The sequence below is a fragment of the Manacus candei genome, unplaced genomic scaffold (genome assembly GCF_025592945.1).
Source record: "Manacus candei isolate 608988 ecotype Guabito, Panama unplaced genomic scaffold, ASM2559294v1 h1tg000003l, whole genome shotgun sequence".
In the NCBI taxonomy this organism is placed as follows: Eukaryota; Metazoa; Chordata; class Aves; order Passeriformes; family Pipridae; genus Manacus; species Manacus candei.
The window spans coordinates 3,923,626-3,947,750 of record NW_026138051.1 but is presented as its reverse complement, the minus strand read 5'-3'; the positions used below and the strand labels follow the sequence as shown (position 1 = coordinate 3,947,750).

Below are 24,125 nucleotides of genomic sequence, written 5' to 3'. Positions count from 1 at the left end.
GCAACTTATGGCTGCTGGGTAGATGCCCCAAATGTGAGAGAAAGTATGTAAGGGTTAGAAATAATAAATCAAAATATACCAAACAGAAAAAAATGGAGTCTCTCATCAATACCTGTTCAGTTACGTAGTATCCGTTGAAATATCTGTTTTCATTTTTCTTTTCTTTACTTGGAACACCTGTAGCAGTTGAATTCTAGGACAAAATTCGTAAATTGCTTCAATTTGCAGACTGCTAGCAGTGGTTTTTTATCTTCACTCTAAATACAAACTCCACCACGTGTTCTGCATCCCCTCCTTTCCTGATCCCCTGCCTGATGCTCTTCCAGAGCCCTATGTAGGTTCTCCTACAGGTAAATTCTAGGCCTGAGTAATAGTGGGAAGCATATTCTGGAGAATATTTTCTTTGCTTGTTTTTAACATTTAGGCTTTTGGATTTAGGGATTATGCAAAAGATTTCAATTTAATTTGGGATGGTGTGTCGTGGCCTTGGTCTCCCTGTTCGTATTCCAAAGTCTGGACAAATGGTTCAGTAAATTTTTAATCGGATTTTTTTGGGGGGTTTTTTGTGTTGCTTTGTTGTTGTTGTTTCGTGGGTTTTGGTTTGTTTCAGGGTTTTTGTTAAACATGCAAGTAAAGATTCATAGAAGGATATATCCCATACCTAACTTATTTTTGACAAGGTTTGCAGGAAAAAAATTAATCAGGGCATACCTTCATTTGTGAATACTGATTTTCCTCTAGTAAACAGTTTTGGGAAGCCCTGAAATTGTGCTACAGCTTAAAAGAGAGATGATTCATGTCTGGGAGAGAATTCATCTCGAGTTAGGTTTCCTTAAAAAACCCTATAAGATATAGGGTAGATAATGCAAGAATAAGTGTGATCAGAGGGTTGTCAATGCTTGTAGGCAAAATGTATTTAATGAGTTTGCAGGTCGTATAACTGAAGGTACTGAAAGCAAAACTCAGCCAGGGCTCCAGAGTAATTTTGTTATTAAAAACCCAAATAAACAAACAAACAAACAAAAAAAAAACAAACACAAAAAACCCAATCAAAAAGCACAAACCCAAAATAAAACAAAATCCTCAGATAAATAAAGATCTTCTCAAGGCTCTAGTCCTGTGTTTGTCCTGTTTTATGGCTAGTAAGGGTAAAGAGCTCTGAAAGACTCATTATTATGAGAATTTCAAAGAAATTTTAGAAACTAACAGGGACTATGTCACGTACTGAGGACCTGAAGTTCAAGAGGGGAGACAGAAAGACAAGGATGAGTACAGAAAAGAAATTAGTATAGAGTGAGCAAGCTAAAAGAATGGTGTCTGGGATGCAACCAAAATGTTACAGAATGAACTTGGTGACAGACAAAATACAGCTGAGGATGTCTGTAAGAAGGGTAAAAAAAAAGGACTGAAGTTTTCGTTCAGCTGGTTTGTGCTGCAGGAATTTCAGTGCCTGCATTTGTGGTTTCCAACACCTGAACTCCCTGAAGGTCCGAGCACATTAGAATGCTGTGACAGTGGGTGATGGCCTTTCTTGAAATCTTTTGATACATATTCTTATAATTGATACATAATCTATTATTCAGTCCCTAAAGAAGTGTCCTGAGATCAGCTCTGCTCTGAAAGTGTTTAAAAGTTCAGCTGTATTTAGAAACCCTTCTAATTGATGCATTTTAAGTACTGCCTCTTCAGCTTCAGCTTGGAAGAAACAAACAGCCTGAAAACACAATATACTAAAGGAGTTCTATAATTATTTCATTAATAAATATAATAGGGTTGTTTGGGTTTACGTTTTTCTTTTCTATAAGAAGTTGAATGTTCCATATTTTTCATTCAGTGTCATGAAAGCTTCTGTTCTCCCATCTGGTTTTCTTTACAGTGAGTAGCTCCTTCAGGCCCTTGATTCAGATGGCATTTGCAACTCTGCTTTACTCATAAGCATGTGGTTGTTCCCATTTGGGGAGGCGACAAAAGAGGGAAAAGAGGATTATACAGTTTAGTGTTGTGCTGGATTGGGACCCCAATGATGGGGTCATATCATAGACTTCTTGCCTTGGGTTTTCTGGAATGTGTTCTGTGACTTCTAGAAGGAAGTGATTTACATTTCATCTGCAATCTCAGTCTCTTTGTGCATAGCTGGCAGTAGTCTTTGCTGAAGAGAAAATTTACTACCAGGGAAAACTCTTTCTGGATTGGTTTGGTTTTTTGTTCTCTGTTCAGGAAAAGGGACTGCAAATATGTTGTCTGCAGCTGCAAATGTTTGTTGTGTAAAGTTCATTAACAGAAAATGAAATAAATTTCATACCCTCCTTTTTTAAATAAAAGATCAATTTGCACTAAACCTACTTATGAAGTAAATTACAATAAGTTTACATAGATAAAAGTATAGAGGCTAATCCAAGGGAAAGTGTATAATACTATAGTATTTGTCCAAGGAAATACTTTATCTTCAGCACTAATTATATAGCTACCAGTCTTAATTTATTCCCCTTCCTCTGGTTGCTTTGACAAAAAAATGGGTTCCTGTTGAGCTTTCTTGAATTGGTCGTAAGAGGAGATTGAAAGGTAACTACAAAATTATTAAATATTTGTGCAAATCATGAGGTGCTTTCTTAGTGTGAGACAGCTGAGGAACATCTGTTTCAAGAGTGAGTTACTTCTAGTAAATCAAAACAGGTGATTTAGGAGTGAGATTAGTCCAAGTTTACATCACCAAAAGAATCACTGACATGTATCTCAAAATAGTCATGGGCAAATAATCTCTGTTGTGTGCTCAACACTATTTACTGAACATAACAAATTCACATTAACAAGTTTAATTTGTGTCGGTTCTCCTAATGTTAGTCCCCTTGTATTGAGTATCCTGTTCTGTATAATAGAAAATTTAGGGCAATGACAAGGTGATGGAATTACTGTTCAGTGAGAAAACCATCTTGATTTGCTCCCGCTCGATGTTGCTTGTGGTCTCAAAGATTAGTTTTGAATTGGCTTTATGTTCAATTCAAAAAGTTATTATTCTGGCAATAATAACTTTAAGGTTCTGTAAGTCTGTGGAAACACATTGCATGGAATACCCTATTATGATGGTGCCCTAAGGGGAAGCAGCTTAAACTACCTGTTGTGGGTCTGAAGGAGAACACCTTATTGCTTGTCTAGATCTGCCAGCTCACACTGCTTTCATTCTTTGACATAATTAAATCTCAGTTCCTCCCTACCTCTACAGGCATTTGCCAAAATAGGATACTGCTGCAGATGTGCAAGAAGGCAGTTTCAGCAGTTTTCATACAGAAATATCTGCCTGTACTAGAAATGATAGTGCTCTGATTGCATTGCTTTGCACCTTCCAATGTCCACATCCAGAGACACACCAATACTTATGTTCCCCCCCCCCCCAGATAAAATTTACTCTGAACATGTTCCAGCCATTGGCATTACTAAGACAGAGGGAGAAAACATGTATTTCTATGGAAAGCAGAATTACACTGCATATGTAATGAAGCTGCTGTGTAGGTAACTTTAATCTGGTGCTCTCTAGAGTCTGATAGCTTGTCTCTGCAACAGGTTAATAATATTCAGAATTGGATATAAATTTTATTTGTAAAGACTAAAATTCACATAGCATGATTACTAGCCGAAAATATATTCTCTTTTCCAGATGGTAAAAAAAATCTTATTAACAGGCATGGATTTTTTTTTTTAATAGATTGCTCTATACTGACACACACATAGGTTTTTTTTACCTGGCTTTTTTAAAAACAAGATTTTAAATTACTGTCTTCTAGAGTAGAAAATGAAATCGAGTTATTCAGCAATTGTACATTCTAGCCATCAGCTCGGTGGCTGTAAATCACAGTGAACTGAGCTCTGCAGCTTTCTTCATTTTAATAGCTCCATGAATTGTTGTTCAGGTTTTGACACAATTTCAGCCACCACACTCCAGTTGGAATAATGTGAAAACTAGAAGAATGAAACACACAACACTGGTCAAAACCCTTCTGATCAAATCTTTTGTGCAAGCAGACAAATTAGACTTTGCTAACTTAATGCTTGAAAAACTCACTTTGACAGCAGCAACAAACAAAAAAAAATTGCAGTCAGTGTTCTGGTTCAACATTTCAGAACAAAGCAATTTTTATGTTTTAATTGGAAAAGCAAACCGGTTTTAATTTAGAAATATCACATTAAATATGTCCACTTAAAGAAAAATCAAAGGTGCTCATTCAGATAGGCACATTGTCTTTTGAAAAATTCTCTTTGAAATGAACCTCTTGTGTTTCTTGCTTCCTTGCCTTGTTGCTTTGCTGTTCTAGCAGGAACACTTCAACCTGCTTACCTGAGTGTTACGCTTCACTTTTAGTACCTTGAACTGTGGTGTGGAGCCAGACCCAAGCTCAGCTCTGCCCAGACAGTGCAAGGCAGAGCTGACCTTTAGGGAGAACTGGCTCTGTGTCCAAAGCACCAGCACTTTTGTCCTGGTCTGGCAGCAGTTCACTGGGCTGTGTCACCACTGCTCGCAGCTACAGGTGTTTATGGACCTGTGTCTGTGCAGGGCTTCTTTTTTTAAAGTACAGTTTAGAGCTTTGGATCTCAATGAAGAAATGTGCAGTTCGTTCTTCTCTGAGGTCTCGTTTTGATCCCAGAAGGTGTCAGAATAAAGAACTTTGTGGCTCAGCATCCCATCTTTGGCAAAAGCTTGGAGGAAATGCCTCATGGAGAGTGCCAGAACAGAGCCAGCATATGTTGTCTCCTAATACTTCTCATTTCCAGCAATTTTGTTTTAACAAAATGCCTGAGCCTGGTGTGGCTCAGGAGTGTTTCTGTTTACTCATCATCCATTGGTGAACCACCTACAAAGAAGAGGAACAGCTGCTTTTTGTTGTGTACTTCAATATTTGCTGGCTTTGCTTCCTTTGGGGAGGGAGTGAATCATCAGTCCCACTTCCCCTTCTTCCATGCTCGTTGTGGATTTGAGAGACTTCTGTCACATCCCCTCCAGTCATCTCTTTGCAGACCAAGGATTTTGTCATTGTGTAGGTGCAGTTACATCAGAGAGGTTGTGGTGAATATGTGGTGGATAAACACAGTGCATTTACAATCATGGAATAAATTCAAATTAAATTAATTCTAAAAAAAAAATACAATGTGCATTGGGGTGACAGTTACTTGTCTTGAAGAATGAAACACATTGAGTGTTCCTGGATGTAAAATTGTTCAAATAAGCATTAAAATTACAGATGTGGCAGCTTAATGGTACTCAGCATTCTGCTAAATGTGGGTATTTTATCCACATATAGTCATGTTAAGCTGTGTCAGTTAGGAAAGCAGTTAGAATTGCTTATATTCATAGGGGAAAAAAATATAAAGTAATATGTGTTTGTTTAAATTGTTTCTAGGATCTTCTTTGTGCCTTCTTTGCTACACAGTACAGGAAAAATCGTGTCTGCTCTGTTGCTGCTATATTGAAATAACTTCCTCATCTCTTAGGTCTGTTCATCATGTTTGATGGCTTTTCTCTAAGCTCTCTCTCACGTTCTTTTTATTATGAGAGAATCTCAATTTTCATTGAAACAGAACCAAAACCATACAGCCTTCTTGATGACAGAGGGAAGCTGTAAGTGTGCACAACGTGCTTCAAAAGGTTTAGAAATAAAAGACTAATGAAAAGTCCAATTAAAACAAATATCGTGACTTCGTGAGTTCTGGCCTAACAAACTTCTGAGCAGTTGGCAATTTTTCAGTTAGACATCCTATATAAACTTAAGATATTACTTCAAATACTGGCATATAAGGATCTGCAATTTCACAGCTGGAAACTTGAGTAGACTCCAAATGAAACACTTTACAATTAAATCATCCTTCAAGCATCCTTCTTCAGCTTGCAGCCTCTTAGATCATCACTGTGAAGCAAAATCCTGCATTCCTCTTGAAAGAGAAATAAAGATGAGGGAGGAGAGAAAAATTAAGATTCAGCTGTGAAAAGGAATTCAGATAAGTAAATGGGTAGCCTCTTTCTCTTTCCTAGTCTTAGTACAAATGCTGTTTAATAAGATACCAACAACATTCAATTAGCATTGATCTATGCAAGATGCTACAAACACATTTGTGTGAGGTCACACTCATTTTAAGTATTAGAGGTGCAATTACAGACGGGTGCAAATGGTACAAGACATTTATCTCACAAACATTTAGAAAAACATCAAGAAAATGTCCCCATCTGCTGTGTGATCAGACTAATTTTACTTTACAGCAGCCTTCCTGTTAGAACAATCACTTTAGATAAGAAAGGGAGATGTTCATATCCTCTGCTGTCTTTGATTTGCAGCACACATCCTCTGCAGGATTTGAGAAGCAGTAAATGAGTTACAAGTAAACACTGCCCTGCTCTTCAGGGGATTTGCACCTGAACTATTTGGTTGTTTCATGGATTTTTAGTGAGGCTGATTGATCCAGTAGCAGAAACTGAATAGGAAAACCAGTACCCAGCAGGTTTAAAATTTGTGACATTTATCGTGTAGCTGATTTGATAAGAAAACTGGATAGGAATTCCATTCTCAAGGAATAATGTAATTTGTTGAATTATAGAAATAAGTACTGGGTTCTATGAATCTTTTAATCCATTTACTCCATATTAATGTAACTGTAGTAACTTAAATGCAGTAGCATTTACATTTTATACACAAATAAGGTGAAGAACAAGTCTCGTGTATCTCTTGTAGCACTAACAAAATCTATTCTTAGACTTTTCCATGAGGCCAGTTTTGGCCATAATTCAAATTCCAGAAACATTTAAAGCTTCACAGAGCTTTAGTGGAGACAAATTAAAGATGTTTTTAATTCATGTCCACATTGAATCCATAAAGGAACTTTATTCCGTTTTCCATGATTAATACACTACTGTGTAGTGTCTGAGAAAAATACCTTTGAGATTGACCAATTTAACACATTACTTGCTCTGCAGTTAATCATTATGGCACATTTTCCTCTAATTATAAAAAAAAAAATAACCAAAAAGACAGGAAGAAGTAGTGAAAAAAAAGACAGCTTCTACATGCACAGGAAACTCTTTGCTGGCAGAGGATGACTAGAAGGGGAGGGAGGGATTTCATTTATCATCACACATTTGATTAAGGAATGAACAGGATCAAATCTTCTGGGTTATGATCTGGCCAGTACATTTATTTTATTTTTCCTATGGCCAGGCTGATCTCCATGGTGTCAACAGTAGCTTATTCTTGCTGTTAATGCTTTTAGAAGTTGAGGAGCCATTCACACACACAAATTCTGCTGTGCAATAAATATATCTGCTTGCCACAGGATGCAGCAATTTCTGAATACAAGGACCTCCATAGTTCACAAAGAAAACTCTGAAAAGATAACCTGTGTTCAGATATGTCCCTATCTGTGTGCTTTATAAAAGTGTACACTCTACTTAAATAGTGACTTCTTCTACCTACTGCATATAAAACCTTCTCCCTCTTTCTGTCTGCTAAAATTCTTGTACACTACTTGGTCATCAGCTGAATCAGTTATTTATAAGGAAGGAGGCTATAACCTTTTTCTTTTGACCTCTATATCTCTAGGGTATTAAACCTACTCACAGCAAGTCACCTCACTTCCTGAGTTCCTCTTTTTGGAAATCAAAGGTCAGGGGAAAACCTGCACACTCACTCCATCTTGAAGCACATCCCTTATTTGCTCCTTTTCTGTGTATTTTTTCCCTCTTCTAATGTTACCCTTTTTTTTTCTTGTATTCAAGGGACTTTGAACTCCAACAAGAGATCTTCATGTGTCTTGTTAAGTATGGATCAGTCCATTAGTGAAAATATTAGCAAATAGGTTATCAGTTGCATTGCAGTAGGTAGCTAAATGGGTATTATTCTATCTGGGGACCTGTGTTACTTCTGAGTAGGAATTTAAGCCAAATGCCTTAAATCCCACTTGACAGTAATTTAACAACATGGGATAAAAAAATCCCTTTCCTGAAACAACAAACTTGATATCTGGGGGAGAGTACCAAAAAGGGTGAAAAAAAGAATGGGCCATGTTAAGGCTTCCTAGAATTTTCTCTGCATAGTCCAACTTCCCAAACTTAAAAATTGCTTGTGGGAACTTCTATTGGGAAAGTTTCTTCACAGAAGAATGGAATTGTAATGACAGGAGAGATTCACCACGTGTGAGCTCTGACTGTAAGAACAGACAGCCTTGCTCCTACACTGCCCAAAACTGGAAACCTAAAAAATCAGGACAAGCTTCATAAGTGGCAGGTCTTGAACTGACACAGACACAGGGAGTGTCAGAAAGACATTTTGGGAGGTGATGGGTCTGTGAACAACATTGTAAAGACCAAATTATTATACCAGGTGTACCTGGAGTGTGTAGCAATGTGAAGTTTTCACAGTGAGTGTCATGTTGAATGGGGAGCCCCTTCACTAAACCTGACAGAGATCGGGTTGAGATCAGACAAGATATTAAGATAAAAAGGAGACACTAATTCATGTAACACAATTCTTCAGCTGAGATACATATCATACAAAAGCATCTCCATTACACATCTCCACCAGGACACAGTGAATAGTGTTCCTTCACCTCCAACTCCTTCTGAAAGAGTCAGAAGGAAAACCAAAGGTGGTTATTTTAAGCTGTTGGTTGAACTTTGGGAACACATGAAGTTGATATTGAGGTGCAGGGCAAAGGCAGCATAAAATTGATGTCATATTAAATATAAACCTGTTTGCTACTTTCCAGTATGGAATACTTGAAATATACTTCTACTTTTGTGCTAGGCAATGGTCTTATGATGAACTTAGGCACAGACTGGCTGCACAGTGCACATGCAGCAGGTCTTAATGAAGAGGATTCATTGTTTGTTGAATGCAAGTCTGGTTGGGCCTGTATGGTTTTTCTCCCTAATTTCATAGGTGGAAACACAGAAGTCTTCAGCCTCCCACTACAGAAAGCCTTATGCAAGGCTAAAGTCCCATAATTTTCAGAAGTTAGTTATTTGTTAGTAAAATAAAATACAAAGAAACTTGCCCAGCTGTAGTGGATTAATGAGGTGTGTTGTTCACAGAAGCCTCTGTTCTAACAGGAGGGTGGAGGGATGCCTGTTCTTGCTGTGCCTGCATCACTTGTGCAAAACAAGTTCCTGACTAAATGCCACTGTTGGTAGATTTGTAAATCACCCCACAAAAAAAATTAATCTCCTACTCTTTTCATTAAATATCCTTCTCTTCAGTGATCAGTAGTAGCACTGAAGTGTCATCAGACAATTTAGTGTTTCCCTCTTGAAAATTCCTGTTAGAAAGTTACAAATGATAACACCCAACATTTCAAACCTATAAGCTTTGGGGTAATGTCTTGTATCTTGTTTGTGCTGATAAAGCAAGAAATAAAAAGAAAAATTATTATAAGCCATCTGCTCCTTTATCAACTTTCTCTGCATATTCTGCACAGATATCTGTACTTGAGCATGTTTATTCCAGTCTGGCAAATCACAGACACCCCGTTTATATTAGTTTCTGTAAATAGTAGACACAGATGTCTGAAGGAGAAATTAAAATATGAATTTGTAATTATTTTAGGTCTCCAGTAGTCATCACTGTGAAGCTCCCTGTCCAGCAGAACAGACAGAGCAGGGAAGAAATATTCTGAATGTTCATTGTCTTGTTTTTATTCCCCTTCTTCCAGCTGTGATATTTGCTACCCAGCTGCTATGCACACAGCTTCTTCCTTTGTCAGTGATCTGTGGTTTATGTCTACAATTTCAAAGGAAAAGTGTGAAAAAACGTGTGATTGTTATTCGAAGCAGCAGAGTTTGAAATAAATATTATACTTTTCACAGCACTGAGGGAAGGTTTTGTTCACAGAGTCCCCAAATATTCATTTGTAAGTAGTCCCAATTCGATCTTTTTCTGTCTGGAGTGCAAAATGGGAGATGAGGTCAATCACCCCATCCATAAAGCTTTGCTGGGGTAGTTCAGTATCACCAATTTCAAGTGTAAATAAGCAGCACTTTAGGTACTTCAAGAACATACAGTGAAATGGAGAAAGGCCAAAATAGGTAGGTTTTATTCTAATATTTTTATTAAATAGAAACGTGGCTTATTTTCAACTCTGTTTAGAACAGTTCTTGACTTCAGTGGATTTTTCCTGTCAAGCACTGATGTGTTTGTATTGAAGCACATCCAGCAAAGAGAAGTATTGCAGACCTAAAAGATAATGGAGAAGAAGGGGATGGAGGAAGTGGAAACCTATGCTGGGTGGGCATTTTGTGTCCATATCTACATATGGAAATTTTTCCCATATTTCTTGTCAGCTATGGTGCTTATCTTGAAGGTACCTCCTGTTTTCTGTTTGAAGAGGGCATCCAAAACAAGAAAGGATGATTCAAGAAGGGAAGGGTGTAAGAAGGTCTGCTGAATAAAAGTGGCAAAGAAGCACAGGTAAAAATAAACCATCTAGGGCTGAAAGTAATACATGAATAGCTGTTACTCTAATCTTTTGAAGGCTGTCACTTATTAGGAGTCTCTATTATACCCTAAGATTAAATATCTTACTATTTGACTCACCTTCCTTTGCCTAGTATCATGTTAAAGGTTTCAGTCATTGGACAGCTCGTTTTCTTATATAAGATTAAGCTGGAAGCTATGACCTTTTCATTAAACTTCATATTTAATTTGGTGACTTATTGTGAGCTGATAGAAAGCACAGTGATAAATTCTTAACATCTTGATCACACTTGGGGACCTCCTTTCATAGCAAAACAACTCCAAATCACCCTGAGGCGTAAAGAAGAAGACTATTTCTTCAAAACATTTAATATGGCTTTTAAATGTTTACTCTTTTGTCAATTGAACAATACTTTCATTAGTATTCCAAAAATAACCTTCAGGGCACAAAACTGCATAGTATTCTTTAACTCAGCAATCTATCATTGTTTGTTACTTATCTGACCTGCATTATTTCACCTGCACGTTCTTCAACATGGGCAGCACGTGAGCATCTTTATCTACAGCAATTCATGATGACATGTTTTCAGTCATAATGGGGGGGTAGTCATATGGGGGCAGGTAGTGAAGGGTTTTAGTGCTCCTCCAGCTTGATCAATGAAGTAGAATGGAAAACAACCTTCTTTGAGCTGCTCAAAATCTTTTCTACGTTCTGTATCTTCAGTAGAGTTAAGTCTGGACCCTTGCTGGGGGAAGAGAGCAGATCCCAGAGGTAATATAATCATCCAGCCTGTGGAGGAATCCCCATGATGCCAATGCTGGCAGAAATGCTTCCACTTCTTGTGACCTATTTTTCACTTCAACACTGTGACTAATGTAGCTTTGGGCCTGGAAATGCTTGCATACCTTGTGGGTAGAAACATGTACAGTGATTTCACCGATTTCCTTGAAACTGTTTTTAGGAGTGAAGTTATTAATGCAATTTATTGCAAGCTTACAGTTTGGGGGTCTAATTTCACACTATAATGAATAACTAACCTGATTATTTCACCTTCTTCTTCCCTAATGTTTTTTAGAGTTGTGATATTGTGTCAGGTATGAGCTGTTTATACTATGCTTGGTGTGCTAATGAAGACTTGATGTTTGCTATTTATACACAATAATTCCCTTTAGCATATTTAATATATAGCAGAATATTCCTGTTAAGGTATGAAGATGTTACTGATGTGCTTCAATAGGGATTCCCACGCATCAGCAGTTTTATAGGTCACTGAAAATTAGGACCAAGAGAAAACTTGTTGTCTACCACACCTACACTCATCCCTCTATGTGGAAATAAGCCTTTTTAAGTCGTACAGAACATTGTTGCCCACCCTGAATCTATTCTGTGATATCAAAGCCCAGAGGCTTTGGAAGTCATGTTAGAACATTGAAACATCAGTCTGAAAAAAAGAAACTTCGAATCATTAACTACAAAAGCTTACAGAATGTAGTCAGATTACAGTATGATTTTTAAATTCAGAAAGTAAGCCAGAAAGGGCCTTTTTTAAATTTTTCCTGTTGTTGGGGTCTTCATAGATCCTGCTCTACAAGCCCCTCTCAAAATAGCCCAGGTCCTCTGCCCAAGAGTGCTTTTGGTGGAGATTTTTCAGTATGTAGACAGAGAATTCCACACTTAGAAACACATTTTCTTCCTGTTCTTTATTTAAATGTGAAGAAGGTATGTAAGGATTTTCTGGGAAACGTAGCACTAGGGAATACAGTTGATCAAGAAATAAAATAGCTAATTATGCTTTGGAGGCATGTTAGAAATTAAGTAAAGCTTATTGTTTGTTACCTTCTTTCATTACCTTTTCTTTTAAAGTCTTCTGCTCTAAAAAGTCTAGTCTAATGTGTTCTAACCATGGAAGTTTGGTTTGCTGCACTGCTTTGACCTGGGACACAATTTCATTTTTCGACCCGCTGAGCCTTTTGTGTTTTCTAAACTCCTTTTTGTTGAAGGTTTGATTTAAATGTATATTCTTGAGAAGGTATCTTAACCCCAGAGTCTTTTTGTGTTTAACAAGACCCAAAGCAGGGCAAACTGACATATGCCTCTCCTTCAGAGTTCTCTGTGTGGCTGGTGGAGATTGTGGCCATCTGTCATTGAGTGCCCGCCAAGTGCCAGCTCCGACCGTGGCCCCGGCCCAGCAGTACCTGCTGTGGGCAGCTCTGCAGCCACGGCTGAGCTCAGGGCTGGGACTGGCTGTCATGAAACACCAGAGGGATGAAACACAGACTCTCTCAGAAAGCCCTTTTTTTGTCTGCAGCATCACTAGAGAGGAGCACGGAAGGCCTGTGTTCTGCAGGGTCAAAATCCTCATTAAAATATCCTGGGCTTGAACCTGTGGAACCTGCCTTGGCCATTCATATGCATGCTCAGACTGTCAGTGCTGGTTATAAGCTGCATATAAATTGTTTTGCTCCTTTCTTAGTCTGCGGGCACAGTTCAGTTGTCATCACAAACTTTTACATTATCTAATAATAAAATGAGATTGCTTTAACTTGCAGGATAGCTTGTAAAGAGTTTTATCACACAGTATCACAAGGTATGAAGCTCTTGCGATAAGCTTTAGGTGGTTTTCTCACTCAAAACAAATGTCTGTGTATCCCAGAGAGCTCTCTCAACTGGAGCCAGTAGTAATTTTTGACAGCTATTTTTCTTTTATAAAATATCTTTTTTTTCCATTTCACTACTGAAATACCCTTTCCAGAATCCAGACAAATGGGAAGAGTTGAAGGTCATGACTTAACTAGAGCCTTCTAAAAGCAAATCCAGATTCCAGAACGATGTGTCAGGTGGAAAACTATATCTTAGAAAAATATGAGTCAGATTTTAGCTGAAAAATTTCAAAACCAGGTAAATTCACTGTTAAGATTTTTGGTTCATAATTAATTTTAAAGACAGCTGGTAGTTATACTCAAGCCTGGAGTGCTTGAAATCAGCTTAGTATCTGAGGGTGTTGGAATAACCCATTTTAAGTCCCTGATCTGATGTCAGATGCCAGGGACTCAGACACATAATTGACCTAAATGGATGCAAACTAATGTACCTGCATTATTTCATCCTGTGAGATTCTTGCCCTGTAACTTAATGAAGTGTTTAACTTCTGAGTTTTGTCAGCCCATAAACACATAAATGATCATAACCTGATCTGTAGCAAACTGCTGCCTCTGATCAGTAGAATTTAATAACATTATCTTCTTCTGGGAATAATGACCATAAAATCTAACTCCTGTGTAGCCTTTTCCAGGGCTACAACTCCTACTAATTCCTATCAGGCTTAAAGAACAATTTTCAGCTTATATAGCCAGTACCATCTGATACTCCAAAGTAGGTATTTGTATCCATATCTCCATGGGCACTTTGCAAATTCACAGAAACTTGCCAAGTGCAGTAAGTTGAATTCAAATTAAAATAAATTGCTATGGAAGTGCAGCTTTCAGGTTAGATATAAATAGTCCTGTAGCATTATTAATAGATGTTGAGTTGTCTGGTTTTCAGTTTCCCAATTTGCATTTCTCTCAAATGTTGGTAAAATGCAGGTGAAGTGCCCTTTTTGAAAGAATGAGGTCTTTGTTCTGTAAAACTGGGCATTTCTGGGGATAAGTGACTGGGGAATAATGCATACTGATCCACCTGTAAGAGTCTGATTCAGAACCTATGAAATTAAGGTCTACAGAGAGATCTGTGTTTTTTTAGGAATTTGTTTGCCTATTTAACCCCTTTATCATTCTGTGAGGTGCAGGGTGGTGGCACAGGTAGAAATCATTCTCCTCTTCCCATTTCTTAAGTCTTCTTTTCTTTCACTTATTTTATATCTGTTGATGAGGTTCAACAAAATTTTTAACGGGGTAAAATCTTAAGGAAAATGTTTTTTCACCAGTCTTGAAGAACATCATTTAGTGGTTTGAATAAAAGAAAGAGAATTCCATGGGTAGGATAAGAACTGTTGTAGACTGTTCTGCCCAAGCAGTGTGCATATGCTGGTGGACTGAGCTGAACAGAAGCTGATAGAAATAAGTAGAGGTTTTAAAAAATCAAAATGTTTTCAGTTAATGCCTCCATTTAGCCATAGGTGAGATGCTTTAGGCAGAGGCCTTTCCATTGAAGGATATGGATTAGGACCATTTTCTAGAGAATTTTATTAAGTAATCATTATTTTACTGTGACTAAAGAGATTCCAGTATCTAGAAATGTTAAAATGTCAAAAGTATTTCTGAATGCTTATGAGATATAAAGGGTCAAATGCATGTTAATCTCATAGTATTGTGGATTAGTACAATGAATTAATTAAAATACAGCAAATCAGAACACTTGGATAGAGGAGATGGGCTGGATGATCTAATATGTCATCCTAGTTTATAAATATTATTATAAAACATACCTGCATAAACACAACACTTAATGAAAAGGAGTTTTTAAGGATAGAGTGCAATGAAGAATGCAGCTAATGTATCACAGATTATCTATAAACACTTTGAGTCAGCTGATTTTTCACCCTTAATGAGTGCAACCCTCATCCCTAATAGTCTGCAATTTTTCATGAAGGGAACCTTTTTTTATTTTCTTCAAGACCAGCTCCTCCACAGCTTGTCACTGTATATTTCATTCCTTCTGCCATAACAATTGTTCCCTCCATGATGACTGTAGGATGCTATCACAACATTTTATCAGCTTTTTCTTAACCAAGAAATATGATTTGCTAGTAAAGGTCTCTATTGGAAACAGAGATAGAACTCAGCATCATCAAACACAACAGAATCCTAAGGTGTTGCTGGAAATGTTGACCTTCTTGACTCTGGCTCTCCAAAATTATTGGATAACTACCTTAAGCTTTAAAGATCCCATGTTTTCATCTTTCCAGGGACCTAGGGCAATCCTGCGGAATTTTTAGCAGCTGGAAATTCAGCAATTTTGTCTGCTTTAATCTTTGACTATAGTGTGTTACGTTTTCCAGTATAGACCAAAATCTCACTGTTTGCTCTTCAATTACCTCCTTCCCCACACCACCCCCTTGAAAATAACTGTGAACACTTGTAAATGCTGATGCTTTATTTACATATAGAGTCTCTTTACCAAGTAAATGGGACAATAGCAAGATATCTGGTGGGATCATTCAAAGAGAAAAACTACTGCAGTTCACCAGAAAAGAAAATGTTTTGGCATCCTTTGGGCTGGTCTGACAGTAATTCCCATGATCTGCACAAGCTGCACTGATAGGCAGATAATCAAGCAGTGAAAACATCTGATAATCAAACCTGTCTGAAAAATGGCACAAAGACATATAGACACCACGTGGCTTTCCTCAAAATCTAAAAAAAAAAAAAATCCCCCCCCCCAAAAAAAGTTATTTCTATTTTGGCACACATTTTTTTAGACAGCAAATATTTCTGTGTTTTTCACAAAGTGTTTTTCAAAAAGTTTCCACCAGTGCTTGGAAGCAAAATCTGATATTCAAATGTTTGCTTCCTATGGGCAGATGAAGCTGGTAATTGAAATGTAAACCTTTTGTCATGTTGGACTTTCCAGGTTTTTAGGCAAGAGGCTGTTCCATTATTCCAGGATAATAACCCCGAGGAGAAAACCACAACAGTGTGTCTGAAAATTTGCTAGTTGCTTAATGCTCTAAAATGTACCTGGTACTTGAGACTGCCACTATGTTTCTCAGGGCTAATTTTTCCTAATAAAAATAAGCCTTTGTGAATGTTAGTAGAGTTTAAAACACAGTAAAGAGTGGAGGGAATGTTTAAGGTTTCAGACCTGTTGGCACTGCTGCCTTTGTAACAGAATAATAGCATTCCCACATATGAAGGTTTAAGGTTAAGAGAGCTGTTTATAGTGCTTTTTCCTGAGTTTTGGCCACTCACTCCTTGCTGATGATTATTTTTGCAATATTTTTGGGCAGCTTCGTGCCAGGCAATTGGATCCATAAACTGCTATTAAATCAAACTCCTAAACAGATGAGTTTGATGGTGCCAGGTGGCCTGAACTTATGGAGTTGGTGGGATTGCAGCATCCATGACAGTAGCATTTATTCCTGCAGTGAAGGTTCACTCTGTGTTCCCAGCTGCCAATAACTCAGTAAGTGTGGAGATGGCAGGGCATGTCATCATGACTTTGGTAGATTTATTCTTCATCTAACTTGCCTGCAACACATGTGTGGACATGCTCATCACCAGAAAAAATCTTCTTTAGTGCAACTTTACTGATGTAATCCTGAAAAGAAAACTTTGCTGCTCTAATATTCAGCTGGAAATAATATCAGCAACATTTTGAGGGAAGAAAGATTGTGCACTCTCTCATTAGGATCTCTCAAAGATGAAATATTGGGTTTATATAATGAGAAATAATGTTTTAAAGTAATTCAGACAGATTAGATGTGTTTAATAAAGGAGCCTTTCCCCATTTTTCCCTATTACATATGTAAGAAATTGGTTTGATCATGGGTATGACTCAGAAAAGTATGTTTTCAGTGATCTCTTTATAGAACACCTGATGGTACCACATTTCTTTAATTATTTTTGACAAGTTGGGTTTTAAATACTATTATATAATAAATATCCATATTACATACCCTTTCTTAAAGGTACCTTTCTTAAATCCCAAAGGATCACTGCAAAGATGATCTCCCTTACATTCTTTCCTCTTTCCCCAGTTTCATACAATACCTGACATTTATTCTATCCTTATCCCTAAGAATTTGTCTTTTCTTACTGATTGAAAATATCGAGTATGTGTCTATTTATATGCCTAGTACTAATATAAAATAATTAATAAAATAAAAAAAGAATTCTAATAATAATAAAGAAATTCTAATAAAAGAAGTGCCTGGGTCTTGGTCTGTCTGTGTATGCATCTCGTACCCCCTGGGTGAAATACTGCACAGATGCTGTGCTCAGGCTGTGTAAAACAAATCATTCCATGGATAACCAAAGAAAATGGATGCCAGGAAGAAAAAAGGTAGACCATCATAAAACAGGGAGTGAAAGCATTGACAATATGAGGAAAATTCCTGGACAGGATTTCAGTGGTGGTGGACAGGCTGCATTTCTTCTTGGAGCAGACTGTGAATCTCATTCCATGGATTCAGCCCCCAGGGTGTAAGATACACCTGTGGGAGGGGAAAATGGGCACAAAACCCAAACTGCAGCCAGGGGATTGTGACATTTCCTGAACTTACTTTACTAGAGCTTTTCAAAGACCGTGTCTTTTTTTGTTCAGTTTGGTTTTCTTGGGTTTCTGTGTTTTGTTGTGTTTTGTTTGTTTTTTTTTTAAATTAAGATTTCAGGCTAAAGAAAGACTGATGAGCTGAGATTAGGCTCCTGGCCATGTTGGCCAGGATCATCAGGCTTCTGGATACTGGCTTATGTTTCCAACTGTAGAACTGGGCTGGGAATTGTGTATGACAAATCCTGCCAAAAAATTTCCTGAATCTTTACTCATTTTTAAAGCTGTGCACAGCAAAAGAAAAGAAGCATAAGACTCATCCACTTATAAAAAGATGCACTTTGCTGAAATTTCTCCTGGAAGAAAATAATAAAGAAAAAATTTTCCTTAGTTATATTTTTAAAATATAACTTTATGTATATTGAATCTTAAAATATTTTGATCCATGTAATTCACATCCAAGTACAACCTTCCAGTGCTGTATCCAAGCATAGGTGCAGCTTATCCCTTTCCATTTTTATCATGTACTGACTCTTCAAGACCCTCTTCAGTCACCACTTTACAATATCTCTTTCAGAGGAAAACTTATTTTGAAACTAGGTAAATTATAGTTACAAATAATCCCTTGTACCATTCTATTTATAATAAAATTATTTCTAAAACCCAACCAGTTTAAAACTGCCAGCTGATTTTCCCAAAGATTGTTTCAGTTTCAAAAAGGACCTGCCCCTTACCTTACCATTTCCAGTCCACTTTTTTTCCACCAATTGTTTCCTCCATATTTTCCACATACCAAACCATTTCATGGTTGAAATTCTAGTTCAGTGGGGAAAAACAAAAGGACATATACCATCAATGTTAGCCCTCACATCTCTAAGCACTCAGTAATTCATATAGGTAGACAACATATAAGATGTTCCACAGAACAAAGAAGAAATGGAAACATCTCATGGAAGTTGGTTTAGAGACCTCAGAGTTATTGAGGATATAAAGAAACCTGTGCAAACTATTTTTCTCAGTTTCTCATTGTCAAATATCTTTCTTTTTCAGTACAAAAGATGGTTCTAGCGGACTGGAAGACACCAAATAAGAGGACCAAGGGAAATATTAGTTGCAGAGATCTGTAGAAAAGAGTGTAAGAGTTGGGAGCAAATGGAAAGGTAAGTCTGAGAAAGATGAAGCAATAAAATATCCTGATTTATAACCAAGTCAAGGTCAAGTGCCTTGACTTTCTGCCAAAACTTAGAAATTATTTACAGTAGTAAATAAACAAATAACAAATAAACAGATCAACAAAAATGTGGAATAAGTGTTTGGGGACACTGTACAGGATTAATTTCTTTTCTCTGGTCCCCATTATGCCTTCCAAAATAGACCCAACATTTTTCTGTTTTCTCAAAGGTAGTCCCTGTACTTTTTAATAAGACCATTTCTCTTCCCTCTCTCTTTTCCTTCTGTCCTGTGGATGGGAGGTATGGGGCAACTGTGAGATACACAATGTTCCGAATTCAGGAAAAAAATGATACAGCAATTCACCCAGCTCTCATGAAAGGTGCATTGAAATCCTGCAATTTACTTACTGCAACTTTAACAACTAATATTAACATTTAGATCCTGAATATTAACTGTTCTAGAAGACTGAACTATAAATCTACTTTCTAGGAATGCTGTTTTCCTTCTGATAGATGGATTTCATTTCTTTGAAAGCCATCACAGTGTTTTTAAGACATGAAACCTGAGTGCAGACAGGTATGGGCATCCTGTACAAAGGAAACAGCCCACCAGAGCAGCCCCCAGGAAGGACAGAACCTGGAGTGATGGTGCATTAAAATGTAGTATTTTTAATCTGTTTAATGTGTAGTCAGTATTGCCTCCTGCTGCTGCACGACTACTGATTCTGCAGTGGTGCCAAACCAGCATGGCTGTCCTTTGCATATAATGACTTATCTTCCAAATACAGAAGGAAATCTCTCTCAGACATGCAGTGCTTTAGAAAATTAAATTCTGCTGCCTGCAGTTATAGCTGAACCTTTTTTAGTTGCTATGTCACTTCTGCCAACCTCTTGACTTTAATAACTGCTACTTGTGCACCTCAAAGTATGAGGAGACCATGCTAGCAATTAATTATTTTTTCCAATATTAAAAATTTCCCCAAGTCTGTAAGTGAAAAATAGAAGTGTTTACAGACAGATTCTGCACTGAAAAATATCATCTTTGTAAACAGCATCCAAAGAACCTTACAGCACATCATTTGCTCAGCTAGAGTATTTTGGGTTTGTCCAAGAAAATTCATTGACAGGTGAAGTAAAACTATTAGTATGTATGTTGGACTAGGGTATACACAAGGGAAGACCAATTCCTTTTAATTTGAATGATTCTTAGACCCTGGATTAGGCTTCTTAGAGGTGATGCATCCTGTCTAAATTAAGGCAGACCTATAAATTACAGTCATCTTGATGCTGCTTCAGACAGACTGCAATCTGAATTGGATCTAAACTCAAAGGAAACTCAGATGAAGAGGAATAGTGCATACAATAATGCACATGGCCCAAGGGAAATGTGGGTCAAGGTCCCCGTTCTAGCACACTTAATGTCAATAAATAAATTAGTTCCTTCACCATGTCTCTATTTCCTTATTTGTAAAGCTGGGATTTCTCCTGTGGAGTGCTTTGAGATCCAGACATGATGCAAAGTATTTATATTGAGGTAATTAATTTTTATTAGCTTTAATTATAACAGCTCTGGATTGCTTGTCCAAGGAGCAGGAACTGAGTGATATTTGGCCTGTTATTTTCTCTTGAACAATTGTGATCTTTACCTGCTGTTGCATGAGCAATCAAGGTTGGAACCTAGTTGTCAAATAGTGGTTGTGATAATTTTCAGCATCTGTGTCTGTCTTCTAAAATTTTGGTGAAAAATATATCAAAGTGTATTTACATGAGCTCTAATCAAAAGCTTTGCTTAGAATTTATGCTACTTTTCTGTGAGTTATATTTATTTCAGTCTTTAAATAATACTCATGCCATTAGGAATTACAAAGGTAATGGACATCAGTACTGTTTAAATTGTTGTATTTTCCTCTGCCGTGTCTCAGTGGGAATGTTGAGTGCCACACAAGAGCTATAATTGAGAAATCCCTTGCTCTCTGTGACTCTGATTGCTATTATAATTGGAATAATTTGCATTTTTATGAAGATACTATTCTGTCTTCGGGCATCCATGACTGTGCTTGATGTTTTGAAGATCATTTGGAAAGACACACAGAAATTATTTGCTTTTAGTGGAATGACTCTTTACTTGCAAGCAAAAACAAATTATTTGGGTCAAAAGAGATATAAAAGGGTCATAAGTATCTGAAGAAGGAGCTGTTGGTAAACAACATCTCCAGAAAATGATTCCTCCTCAAATGCCTGCAAAGACACTTTACTAAAACCTTTCAGACACACCAAGATTCTTGCAATCTTACCAAGCAATAAGATTACTGGGAGGGTTAGAACCTTCCACACCAGTAGGTCACTTCATCTCTCTATTCTCCTTGTAAATGCTTATTAAAGAACTCGTGGATTTTTTTCCCTTTCAAGAAAGCAGACTGAAACAACACAGCTGCAGCTTTGGTACCCCTTTCACCCCACTAAATTCACAGTGAGCAATAGTTTGTTGTGCACTTGAACTGTGTTGAAAAGGGAGTGATTAAACTTGAGAGAAGTTTTATCATTTTCTGTGACTAAGTGCTAAAATATGGTTCTCCATTACCCTGCAATCACAGCTACACACACAGAGGAAAATGCATGTGCAAATGGAAATTACACACCTCTGGCTAATGTTCAGCAGAGCTGAATGGCAAATGTTATTTATGGGAATTTTTCAATTTCGTAAAGGAGGGAATTTATCACCTCAGAGCCTGTGAAGCACCAGAGTCAAAATAGCCAATGTAGATCAGCTGGCACTTCTCTGTTGTCTTTAAACTAACATTAGAGACCTAAAAATTTCCAGGTATTCCATGTGGTAAGAGATTTTTGTGCATAACCCTAATAATTTCTGTGGCACCCCTCTCTTTTCCTACACAGAGGAAAGAAACTAAAATCTCACCCATTTAGAAAGAATTCTTCTAATACTGACTCAGGACTTTCTAAATTAAACAACTGTGTCTTAAGTGGATATCTTAATATTGCTTTGAACAAGTTAACTTGTGAATTAAGTGTATAGATTACAGAGAATTAGTTAATTTAACTGCAGTTTCCAAATGCAGTGTCCATTCCAAGCCTTGGCTGCATCACTTGCCAAAACAAGTTGGATAACTGTGAATTGAAAATATTCATTTTCTGTCTTTATATCTCTTACAGAGGTGCTCCAAATTATGATTAATAGAAATTCATGTGTGAATTTAAGGTACAAAGCATTTTCAGCATTGAAGGCCCGAGGCAACTAATTTCTGAGTGAATATAACCAAGCACTTGGTTCATCTGTAGAGGAGAAGTCATCAGGCACATCGTAGACTAAATGACAGGTTTTTTTCCCCACTAATTTTATTACATTGTTCTTCATGCCCTGTATAATTAAAATTCTGTCATCATCTCCATTATGGGCCTCTATTTTTGCTGGTTTATAATTTTGTCCGTAATTTACTCTGAAAGGGAGGCTGTGTTACGGGATTTTGTCAAAATCAGGGGTTCTTCTTGCACTGACTAAAAATAAATGCTAAGATTTTCAGAAGTGATGAATCAATTGCAGCCTTCTGGTTTAATCTGGGAGGAGGGTTATGAATTTGCAAGGTGGACAGAAGAATCTGGTTTTTTTCTGCAAAACAAGTCTCATTGGACGCCCATTTTAAAATTGGTGCACCTGTCTAATGAACAGAGTAAATTTGTTCCTTTTTTTGAAACAAAGGAGTCCCCAGAAATACAGTATTTGGTGCCAGATGTCACTGCAATGCTCTGTTACACAGGACCCTTCTCTTTCCAAATAGAATTTACCATCATTGTCTTCTTTTCTTCTGTTTAAAAGCAAGCAAAATGTCTGAGGGAAAATTTATAACGGGACAGGTATAGCACATAATTTAAATATGAAATGCTAGTGTTTCATACTCCTTCTGCACATATAGATATACAGATTAAAGACTTCCCAAATGAATACTGACACAAACCAATAGAAATGTTATGAAGATGCAGTCTGGCTATTTTATGATTGTTTCTTTCACAACTACTGATTTTGTAATGGCATATGGTGAAGCCTTATAATGATTTGATAGAATTGTAATTGGTCCTTCTAGGACTGTTTTTTACATTCTTCTTTGGCAATGAAATCTGAAACTGTTCTGCAAAGGACACGATTGACTGTCTCTCATGATCATGACTAAGCTATAAAATGTCCATTCTTTTGTAGACCATGACGTTTTAAAATGCTTCTGGTTTTCTGTCACTCTGTTTGTCCTCCCATACCTCAATAACACCAAATGGTGCCATCATTTCACACCAACAGCTCCAAGTCGTTCCTTTTCTAATGGGAATTGAATTAAATCCAAGATAATGGTATTCCTATTCTTCAGAGAGATTGACAGGGTGAGTTCAACTTTACACCTTTTTGTAAACCCATTCAGTTGCTTTATTATCCTTCAGCCTCAAATCAGAAATTTTTCTAAAATCTGAGCCACAGTGGATCATGAGTTATTAGTATGGCCACAGGTATTTTATGGGAAGGTAACAAAGGGGAAAACAGTGAGTATTTTTAGGAAAAGATGGAGAAATAGGAAGAAGAGGAAGGGAACCTGTCTTGTTCTCTAGTCCTGCCTGCATTGGAGTGGAGGAAATTCATGTCTTTTTGGATGTCCTCGCTGCACTGCCTACTCCTGACATGGTCTGCTTTGCTGCATAGCATGAAGTGTTGCAAGAAGAATAGATATATGAAGCAAAGAAGTACCAGTTAAGGAGGGTCATATTTAGAATAGAACTTTATGCTGTTAATTCAGCTGAGCACTTGAGAATGTGTCTGGGTCACCTAGTTCCAAGAGGTAGGTATGTGTGTGCTCAACATTTGGCACACATTTTTCTGGATATGTGGAGCATTTTTACAAGGTTTTTGAGCACTTGTGGCTTAAGAACTACTTAAATGCTTTTTTGAGTTGGCACTGAAATGAAAAAGTAGTCACAGAGAAACTGTGAATTAAAATACCTGCCTTGTTCAGATGGAGTCCTTGAGCTCTCAGTGCCACGTTGAACTGTCCATCAGGTCTGTGCTCCTGCACTCTGACAGAGAGGGCATCTAAATAAGGGGCACTTGAGAGCAGCAGGGCACAGTTCTGAGTGCCTGGCAGAAGAGGAGTGGCTGGTTGAGAGAGATGAAGCAACACCCACAAAGGGTTTAGGGTTGGGTACATTTGGTCACCTGCCTGGGACTGCCAATCCATATGAACCCTAAACATTGCTGGCATTGATTTAAGTCTATAGCTGTTGCAGTCGAGAAAGTCTCAGGCA

At 37.4% G+C, this 24,125-nt stretch overlaps 1 protein-coding gene across 5 annotated transcripts in view; it reads left to right on the top strand.

Moving 5' to 3' along the window:
- SLITRK4 (SLIT and NTRK like family member 4) overlaps positions 1-24,125 on the top strand; it is a 122,182-nt gene that overhangs the window by 19,411 nt on the left and 78,646 nt on the right. For 2 of the 5 annotated variants that reach the window (XM_051789077.1, XM_051789068.1), the window contains exons 4-5: positions 10,313-10,439; positions 18,706-18,815. The gene's annotated coding sequence lies outside the window, so the exon portion shown is untranslated. Of the gene's footprint in view, positions 1-10,312; positions 10,440-18,705; positions 18,816-24,125 lie in introns of those variants that run through there. The other 3 variants (XM_051789085.1, XM_051789094.1, XR_007904766.1) reach the window with 2 other exon arrangements.